Raw genomic sequence first — 414 nt, forward strand, 5'->3', positions numbered from 1 at the left:
TCCCGAAAACGTTAAAAAAAAATTTTTTATTCGAAAGGTTTTTTTGAATTATTTCGCTTAAAAGCGTTATAAGGTGCGAATATTCTTGCATAAATCGCTTTAAAATGACGTTTTACATCGGGATTAAGCATTTATTTCGTCGCTGAAAAGTTATATAAAAAAAGTATGATCGCGCCCGGGACGTTGGAACTTAGTCGCATTCTCGAGCGGTACGTAGGGACTTAGAAAAATTTCGGACCGAAAAGTTTTTTCGAGTTATTTCGTTAAAAAGCGTTATGAGGTATGAATATTTTTATATAAATCGCTATATTATTGTATTTTACGTCGGGATTAAACGTTTATTTCGTCCGTGGAAGGTTAAAAAAAAACGGACGGATACGACCGGGCCTTTGGAACTTTGTCTCATTCTGGACC

Source organism: Bombus fervidus, unplaced genomic scaffold, assembly GCF_041682495.2.
Source record: "Bombus fervidus isolate BK054 unplaced genomic scaffold, iyBomFerv1 scaffold0081, whole genome shotgun sequence".
Lineage (NCBI taxonomy): Eukaryota > Metazoa > Arthropoda > Insecta > Hymenoptera > Apidae > Bombus > Bombus fervidus.